The sequence below is a fragment of the Hippopotamus amphibius genome, chromosome 10 (genome assembly GCF_030028045.1).
Source record: "Hippopotamus amphibius kiboko isolate mHipAmp2 chromosome 10, mHipAmp2.hap2, whole genome shotgun sequence".
Lineage (NCBI taxonomy): Eukaryota > Metazoa > Chordata > Mammalia > Artiodactyla > Hippopotamidae > Hippopotamus > Hippopotamus amphibius.
In genome coordinates, this window is record NC_080195.1 from 55,064,090 (window position 1) to 55,073,833 (window position 9,744).

The window sequence follows — 9,744 nt, forward strand, 5'->3', positions numbered from 1 at the left end:
TTAGAAAGTTGGAAAGCTGGAACTCACACCTTTTTTTTCTGACTCTGTGTTTTGCATCTTGCATCATGTACAATCCATTCATGTTTCTGTTATTGGATGGGTATCATTTAAACACCATTTAAGAGTTCACCTTCTTTTTAGCACTCCTCTTCTGCGTTCTCCACATCTACTCAATTCTTCCAGCATCCACAAAGCACAGTGTTGCAGTGCTCCTATGCACTGGTTGAAGACCCCGAGGGACCCTGAAAATTGGGAAGAACATTACCACCCCACCACTAACCTCACCTTCCTCCAAATTTTGCCCTCACACCCAGAATAAGATGAATGCCAAGAGCATACACCACCCTGTGTTATTCTCTGTATAGCAATGGTGTTCTGAAAGGTCGTGGAGTGAGGGGCGGAGCATTTCTTGCTGTGAATTAGTCTTGAACTGAAAACTGCTTTTTAATCTAAATCTGTGGTTGCGTAGTCATTCAGCTGGTGACTAATTGGGGTGGCTGTGACTTGGGTGGTAGCAGGAAGCCAGTTCTGTGAGGCTAAGAATGGGCTCCCACCTTGCTGTAATTTACTGCCATAATGAGAGGAAGAAGAAAAATGCCGCAAGTGTTTAATAGCTAAGCAAAGTGTTTTCAGACCTGTTTTTTTTTTCTCCCTTCTTCAAGCTCCAGACACACATCACAAAGGAGAAGTATCAGTTGCCATTTAGTTTAGATCATTTCAGGCATTTTTTTCACTTTTCAAGCTTAATTCATTCTGTCTTTTTCCATTTACTGCAACAGATACTTTATCTGCTTTCTTAAAAATGAGATAAACACCGTCAGCTAGTGAAGGCATTGGATTTGCTCTTCTTCACATCTCCCCAAGGCAGTAAAACAAAAGACTTAAAAAGGCATGGGTGCTACTTGTGAGGCCTAGAGATGCTGAAACTTTCTTCCTGTTCATCCTGATGGGAAATAGGAGGTTACAGTTAATCCATCTGAAGGTCCTTCTCCATCTTGTGTTTGGGCCTTTCATCCTGTCTCATTGTCTCTCCCTCCTGTGAAGCAGTAGGCAGTCAAGCTAGTTGTAGGAACACATTAGCTCCGTTTATATGTGTTTGGGCAGGTGGTACATGTATTCCAAGTCAGGATGATTTGTGGAGAAGGCAACACCAAGAGAGTTGAAATCATCAGGAAATCTTGAAAGGAGAAGTTCACACCTTGTTTTATTCCATCTTTCATTTTTTTATTCAATAAGCCTTGAATACCATATAATTAATATGAAGATAAATTATAAAATTTTGAACCCTTCTAGAACCTCTCAGCTTTTCATGGGAGACATATCAGTAAAAAGACAGTGAGCTCTGTGTAATAATAGACGGGAATTCAGGTGTTTCAAAGGCATAGAAGAAGGGACCCTGACAATGTCTGAGGAGAGCTGAAAGGTTTTCCCAGAGGTGGAGACACAAGGATAGAGTCTCACAGAATGAACTCATGAAGGAGATTCAAGAACAGAAGGCTTTCTAAACAGCAAGATATACCAATTCATAAACCTGTGAGGAAGCATAACATGTCCAAAGCAGATGGTTTGGTGTGACTAAAGGCAACGTGCCTATGTGAGGCAGTGGCAAGAACAGTGGTTAAAGAACTACAGAGAGGTAGCTTTTGAAAGTCCTCACAGGTCTTGTGAAGGAGTTTAGAATTCAGTTGTGATGAGAGGTGATCTGGTTACGTTTTTAGATTAAGGCAATTCCAAAGGCCACAACGCTCTAGCAACGATCTACGGGAGTAGTAACTGGTCGGTGTCCTTCTCCGCAGTTTTCTTCCTGTTGAGGCTGAGGTTGAGACATTACATTTCCGGAATTTGGTTGCATCAATATAATTCATCTGCACGTCAGTGCTGAAGGGGTAGACTCATCTGAGTGGCAAGGCATATGAAAGCACTTCATAACTTTTTTGAGCTGTACAAAGGCCATCATATTGGGGTGAGAGAAGGGAGAGGCTGGAGGGTGATGATATGGGGAAAGAAGTGGGAGGATTTTGACCATAACTCAGTGAACCATTTGGATTCAATGGCAGATGAAGACTGGAGCCTGGGCTGTGGGAGAATGATAACATTAACATTCCCCACTCTGAAAAAAGGAGAAGGCATGTGGAAGAACTGTGGTGGAGGAGAAACAGCTTAGGAGCCTGTATTCCTTATGTTGAATTTAAGTTGATGGCTTACACACAGCTCAAAGCATCGAATTGTCCTGATGTTTCCATAGCAGTGTTTATGGTAGGTTTTAAAGGACTGTTACTCCAGTAACATCATTAAATAGGTCCTAAGTAACCCCTAAGGTTCCTTAGAATTATATACAAGCCAGCTCGTGGAAACAAGATTAAGAGGATCTATGTTTACACTAATAATGAAACTAATTTATAAGTAAATAATATTAGATAATAATAATGAAACATACTATGCACCAGGCCTGTGTTAAGCATATTATATATATATAATATATTCTATATTTTAATACATCATATATTTAACCGTAGAAGGGAGGTAGTCTCATGATTAGCATTTTATAGAAGAAAAAATCTAAGAGTCGGTAAGGTCAGATGATTGCCCAAGACCTCAGGCAAGCAAATGTCATAAGCAGGATTTAGACCCAGGCTTAGTTTTAAAAAAGAGAAAAGAAGCTGGAGTGGAGTGTGTAATGCTGACTTGTATATCAACACCACATAGCATCAGTCAGCCTGTCATTATGAAGCTCCCAAACAAAAGGCGTTTTTCCCCCCTAAATTGTTTCCTTAAGAAATCTAAACGTATTAGGCCAGTGAGCGTACTTGCAAAACAGATGGGGTGGGGAAGGTGGGGAAGAGAGAGAGGGAGGGACAAAGAGAGAGAGAGAATGAACAAGATTTTTCAGTCTGTAAAGACTTCAGAGACTACCATCCGATGAGTGTATTTCATCACATGTTATAGGGAAGCATGCATTAGGAATTTGGAGGATAGAGCCACCCTTGAAGCAATCCTGAAGAGATGTGCCTCCAGGCTGTTCCCTCAGGCCCTGCCACTGACATCCTGGTGCCCAAGCAGAAAAGCTGGCTGTAGACATCTGCCTTAGCGCTCCTCACTAAAGAAAACTGTGAGATGGTCCCTGCTAACTAATAAAGGGCATCGAGGACATCCAGGGCAGTGAGAGACATCAGTGGTTGGATGGATGGATGGATGGATGGATGGATGGATGGATGGATGGATAGATGGATAGATAGATACAGAAACCCAGATGCCTCTATCTGATATTAGAAAGTAAATTTTTATAAGAAACTTTTTAAAAAAGTATTCTTGACAAATACTTGAGCTTTCAAGTATGATGTCAAACTCTACCCTGTCTTCTTCCTCCCTTTTGTCCTTTTCCTAAACTTACGGTGATGGAAGAAATGTGTTCTACTCTCTTGGCTTACATCCAAGCTAGGAAATTCTGTTAGGCTTCTAAAATTAGTTTTTCCACAGTCTCAATTAGGTCAGAAAGTCTTCTTCGTCCCCTACTTTAGGAAAGCGTGAATGCCTGTCCCACTGTCTTCATTTGGGTGCAGAGAGGCAAAAATACACTTGTTGAGAAATATATTTGACAGCCAAGGGGCTGAAAGATTATGTAGAAATGTGGGGTTACTGCCATATTTCTGTGAAAATCGATAGCCCAACCTCTGGCCTTTTGGGAAAAAGGTGCTCAAAATATCCAGCAGTGCTATTATTCCCAAGACAAGGAAGTAAAAACATAAATAAAATATTAGTGGTGATTATGACAGTGTATTTTGGATTTTTTTTAAGTCTGTTATCACTTAAGTAGCTGGGAACAATATGTTTTGAAATTCACCAAAGGCATTGTCCGCACCTCCTTCTGCAGGAGATTTGTGTTCATCAACCTTAGTTGAGGCTTAAAAGAAAGTGTTTGAACTGTATTTGGCCGTCATTATGGGGTATCTTCCTTATGTTACATATAAAATTCACTTCTGACTTCCCTATTCCTGTCTCCCTCTTCTTTCACCCTTCAATGAGATACATTTGTGAAAATGGATGTATCTTGAGAGAAATTAGAGAGAAGTGACAATGGAATAAAAGGATAGCCAGTACCTGAGCAGGAAAGATGTACAAAAGGAAAGCCGTATTGGAGGAGGATTATGAGAAAATTAAACAGATAAATTTAGAGAAACACCAAATAATTCTTTCCGTGCATTTCTTTATCTCGTCCCATTATTCTCTTTGAAGAGCACGAGCCCTGTAATTTCTCTCTTTGTCTTTCGTGTCCTCCGCTGAATCTCTGGGACTTCTAAAACAAATCAAATCAAGAATTAACCTTTTAAGCATGAAATCTATCTCTTTGCTATGCTCTGCGTGTCCTCTATAAATCATTCTGTGGAGGAAGTCTGGGAGATCGGCACTGCTCCAATCCTCAGGTGACTAGTCGGGAAGTGCTGGCAGCGGGCCCCCCCTCGTTTGCTAGGAAAGCCTTTCCCTGGCTGAAACACTGTTGTACTTCAGCCTTGGATAGGAACAAGCGTTTCAAATAATTTCCTCATGCAATATACAGCAACACCATAATTATTAAACTAACACAGTGGCAAGGTTATAGGCCCAGAGGAAAGCATGGTAAAATATAATTATTTGTGAGTAACAAAGTAATTCCACAGCCTAAAGCTGTCGAATGATGCTAAGATTAAATCACAAGGGAAGATATCAAGGAGGCCAGGCAATCCCAGGTTCTCAGCCCCTTTTCTCATCTAGTGTTGCCCAAGGCTCACCCCTTACAGGACTGTGAGCTGCTATTCCCAGCCCGTGCATCACCCCTGCCCACAAGAGTCAGGAAAATAGCAATGGCAACCATTTACTGCACGCCTAACCTTGGCTAGACATGACACACTCTTACCCCTGGTCCCTCCCTCAGCCCTGCAGAGTTGGCACAATGAGAATCTGGTAATTGCCGTCATTGACAGAGACATTAAATAGCACGTCCAAAGTCACACAGCAGGGGGTGTGGGTGTGGGGGGAGTGGGGGTGGGGTGGCTGGCCCAGGATTCAAACATAGAACAGCTTGACTCAAACTCTGCTCTTGCCATGACTCAAAAGGGGAGTGAAGCCAACCCACAGATCTTTGATAAATCTCTCCACTCTCTGTGAGTAGCTATGTTCTAAATGCAGATGCTTTAAGAGGAGAATTCTAAGGGAAGAGGATTTTTCTCCAAGACAGCATTTCCCAGTCTTTTTCAATGTTATCACATCCCAAGGACCCTTTTTAAACAATTTTTTTTCTAATTGCCCCTCCTTCCCATGAAATTTTGATACAATAATACATGGTATATCTTTTTCATGTCCTGTGGCCCTTTGGGAGACCACAAATCACTGTAATAGCTAAGAGCTTTCCCCATCCCCTTGGGGCTGACGTTACCCCTGTTGAGAATGCCTGCTGTCAAGTCTCACAGCACATCTCTGAAGCTCTTCTTTTATTCAAAACACCCAGCAACGGAAACAGAGGTCTTTTTCCCCTCCTACTCATTTGTGGAAGAAATACGTTGTGAAAGAATCTCATTGGTGAACATAGACACTTGATCAATTTAGAAAAGAAGGGAAGCTATTCAGAGCCTTCTGAACACCTGCAGCCTCTTGGAGGCGAGAGCGTGAGGCCAGGGAAAGCAAAGCAAGCGAGGCTGCAGTTGTATAATCCAAACCATTGCCAACCATTAATTGTTTTTCTTGTAATTGTTGATTGATCTGTAATTTGATTGTAGAATCCAGGCTTTTATAATAAACCTTGGGCTGAACTATCCAATTAAGAATATAGAAGCTGAGGGGAATCCAAACACATGACTGGATTTACTGCAAGACTGGAGTGATTTTTAGCAGAGAGATCAATTAAAATCTCCTGGAAAGTGGGAAGAGATTTAGATTTAAATTGAATTAGCAAAAAAATAAAATAAAATAAAATAAATTGAATTAGTCTTTAATACACCACATATATTGTCCGGATGTTTTAACATTACCATGTATCTTAAACTCCACGATAACTCTGTGAGGCAGATGGAAACTCTCACGTTTCACAGCTCAGGAACCTGAAACTCTACACAGATACCGAAAACCTACTTGCTCAAGATGGCATAACTGTCAAGCAGCAGGGTGAAGAGCCAAGGCCCGACATGCTTCCATAAAATCCCAAGTCTTGCTTTGGTTTCCATTGCAGCTATTCTCCACTTCACACAAATCTGATCCATGAAAATGCACTTTCATACAAAACAGCATATAAACTGCAAATCATGAACTATTGGCATATATAGATGTGTATATGTTTGAATTGCATCAAAGTTATTTAGAAAATTTGACACTAACTTGTATTGTTTGTACTTTTTAAATGAAGAGCTTTCCAAAACCATACATTTTAAAGGTATCTGTGACCTGCTGACGGGTAAGGAAAGATGATTTTTTTTATTCCCTCACCAAGCCTCTTCTAGTCTCTTAATTTCTTTTTCCTTTATCTAAAACTGTCACAGATCAAAACTCAGAACAAAGGAGCAGAATATAAATGACTGTGCTTGGGTGTGGGAGCTAAGCTAATAAGAATCTGTCTTAAATTGACTGTAATACACAAAATTTGGGGAAAATAACCCTAAGCATCTCAGCTCCTTGCTTAGTTTCTGGAGAGCAATACGCCACTCTTGTGTTCTGTTAACCCTTTGTATCCTGACCAAGCATCAAGACGAAGAGCTGCTTAAAAAATCAAAGTTGACTCATTCATTTGCCAAATAATTCATGAATAACTAAGATGTGCCAGGCTTGTACTAGACACTAACTAAGCGGAAACATATTAATTAGACAAGGCTCGCTACCTTCCAGGAGCTACAGTCTAGGTCAAATTCAACAAGAAACAAGTAGATGAATATCTACTTACAGTTTTGATAATATTTGAATGGAAAGACCAGGGTGACTTAACAGAGAATAAGGGTGGGGATGGTGTAAGCCACTTAAGAAGAGTCAACATTAGTTCTGAGGAGATGAGACCTACTAGTGGATGGGAACTTGGCCATGAGAAAAGAAGGAAGGTGGGCTTGCAGCTTGCAGGAACAAGTAGGTTGTGAGGAAGAAGTGGATCTGGCATATTTGAGGAAAGAAAAGAGGCCAAAGTGTCCGGAGTGCTGTGGGCCAGTGGAGAGTAGCCTGGGAGACACCGGAAAATCTAGAAGGCCACTACAGGCTACTGAAGAGAGATGGAATCTTGTTCTAAGAGCTATGGGGACTCTTTCAAGGGGTTCAAGCCAGAGAATAGCAGGATCTGCTTCGTATATTTGGAAGGTCACTTTGGCAGATGGAAAGAGGAGAAGAAGGCAACATGGATATCAGTAAATAGTCGTCTGTTGTATCACAGTGTCCGCATACAATGTGTTGGCTGGCTAGACTGGTGTGGTAGCCGGGGGAAATAGAAATGGAAATGAGCCTGATCTTTGACGGATATATCAGAAGGCAATTCCCTGCAGCTCCTCCCTGGTGAGGGGGAAAGTATCTCAGTGGTGAGGACACTGCAGTCACTCCAAGGCCAGCTCGTAATTGAGTCGACTCCGCATTTACCAGGAGGAGATTAGTCTGTGGCTGCCTGTTGCCTAGCTCTCTCTCGCTGCGTGTATTCTTTATGACTTTCTTCCCTTAAAGGCAGCCTTGAGTGTTTTTTTTTTTTCTCAGAAAAAACGCTTGTATGTAATATCAGAGATAGAGTTGGGAGAGAGGAGTATGGTTGTTGACTTGCCCTGGGGTATTTCTTTATAAACACTATACCTAAATTATATGACATTAGGTGGTTTTTTAAAAGCACTTCATTTCTCCCACCATAACATCTTAACTCTCCGTACTATACTAGGAAAAGTGATGGGAGAGATGAATGTAACCATTCCTCCTCCTTAACTATAAATTGGTGTGCTAGATGTGTTGGCTAAAAGGTACATTTTGCAGAACTATCCTGTCAAAGCAAAATGATGACGTGGATGACCACTCTTGGGTCCCTACTTCTTTTGGGGTCTCCAACTTGTCTGAACTTTCTGAGCCATAGCTGCTGTCCATCCTTCCCCATTTCCCACCTCCAAAATGACAGCTTCTTCAGTGTCTGACTCTAGCAAAATGGTAGTCATATAAGAAAGCAACCTGATAACCCCGTTTTTGAGTACTCAGGAGGCTTTGCAGCCTAAAATATGACTGCTACAGGGATGTTGCATTATGACAGAAAACTCCTAGAGCCCAGATCCTCAACCTAACAAATAGACACTTCTAGCAGAGAAACATCTTGTGGATAGGCTGATGGGAATGTTATCTGGAGGCAGTAGTCTTTAGAGCAGCCCTCCTCTAATCAGATTGCAGAGCCGAATGGCTGTTCCGTATGCCTGGGAGGCCAGCCCTGCTGCTTGGGGTTCTAGATGGTTTGTTTTCTCCTCTTATTTATGTGCTCAGAGATGGCAGCAGCCGCTCAGCACTGGGAACTGGCCAACAGTCAGTCAACCGGCAAGTATTTATTAAACACCCTAGAGTGCATTGCCCTCTTGAGGCCCGGTCTGGTTGCAGCTTCTGTACTTTTCTCTGAGCTATACTTTTCCTGACATCACTTAGCTCAGGGAGGTTTTTCATTTTGAATGCAAATGTTTATGGGTTAAAAGCTTATTTAAGTGTCCCCAGGGTAGGTTGGTTGGGAGACCAGCATTGCCTTCTTGTCGTATATACTCTATCTGGAGCCAGTTAAAGGCCAGAAAAATTGCTTGAGGGGGCACAAATTGTAAGAGGTAGAAAGCAATCAAAGCAACATTTTCTGAGAATAGTGTTAAAATCGTGATTAGAAATAGAAATAAATATGAATCAGACTTTTTTTTTTCCCCTCATAAAACCACCAATACAGTGTCCTAAATACCTGGGATGGTTTTAAGGTTAAGTTGGATTCCCATGTGAAGTCACGTTTTATTTTTTTCTTTCAAATATTACGGATTGTTCTTCTTGCGGTGAGTGGATATAGCTGATGCCTGTCATAGGAAGTATGTTAGGAATAGAGAAGACTCAAAATAAAATATTGCTTAAGAGCCCTGGTGATATTGGCAAAACGCACCTTCCTGAATTGCTGGGCTTATGGATTTAGGACTGATGACTGAATGTCACCAGTGTGTTGCCCCTTGAAGGCAGAGAGCTCCCTTCCCCTGCTGTCATGCATGCAGTGGAGATGATATTTCTTGACAAGGATACCGACTCTGAGGTTCTATGACACCAGGGTCTTCCTAGTTCAAAGAAAAGAATGCATTCTGTGAGTGAGTGAGCACTTGTGTCTGTGTACGCGTGTGTTTGGTAGTTGGAAAGAGTCTGAAGAGGTCTAACTCAAATTCCTGCCCAGGCAGAAAAGTGCTGGCAAAGATGTCCCTCCCTTTATTTGATGCAATTTTATTCCCCATGTTTTCCCTTAATATTAAACTTATCTACAAAATATTTATAGATTATATAAATGTCTCATATTTACTTTCTCTTCTATTCAGGCAGATCCACATATTGAAGAATTTTTATCTTCAACATTTTCTAATCTCTTGCCTTCTCTCGGTCCCTGATGCTGTAGCTCAGGCCCTGTAGCATCTTATCTAGACGATTTTAATAGCCTTCCAGCTAATTTGCTTATTTCCTACGTCACCTCTTTCCACCTTATCCTTCTACTACTGCCCAAGTGATTATTCTACAGCCCAGATCTTATTGAATCACTGCCTAAAATCACTAAGT